This window comes from Bison bison, unplaced genomic scaffold (genome assembly GCF_000754665.1).
Source record: "Bison bison bison isolate TAMUID 2011002044 unplaced genomic scaffold, Bison_UMD1.0 scf7180017864340, whole genome shotgun sequence".
Classification (NCBI taxonomy): domain Eukaryota; kingdom Metazoa; phylum Chordata; class Mammalia; order Artiodactyla; family Bovidae; genus Bison; species Bison bison.
The window spans coordinates 5,586,679-5,586,879 of NW_011494912.1; the positions used below are offsets into that span (position 1 = coordinate 5,586,679).

At 66.7% G+C, this 201-nt stretch overlaps 1 protein-coding gene across 1 annotated transcript in view; it reads left to right on the plus strand.

Moving 5' to 3' along the window:
- Positions 1-201, plus strand: part of LOC104998965 (ras GTPase-activating protein 4-like) — a 22,901-nt gene that overhangs the window by 21,759 nt on the left and 941 nt on the right. The window lies entirely within an intron of this gene.

The following is a 201-nucleotide window of genomic DNA, read 5'->3' on the forward strand; positions in this document are numbered from 1 at the left end:
ACCGAAGGGAAGGGCGTGGAGGTGGGGTGAGGGAGAGGGGGACCAAGGGAGGGGCTGGAAGCAGGATGAGGGAGGTGAGTGGGGGCCAGCTGAGACCTGTGCCCGTATCTCTTCCTGTAGATTGGAAAAGTCAGCCCCCTGCCCCCAGGACCCCCGCCAGCTCAGGAGGCCCAGCTGGGGTCACCCTGGGTCCTGTGGGGA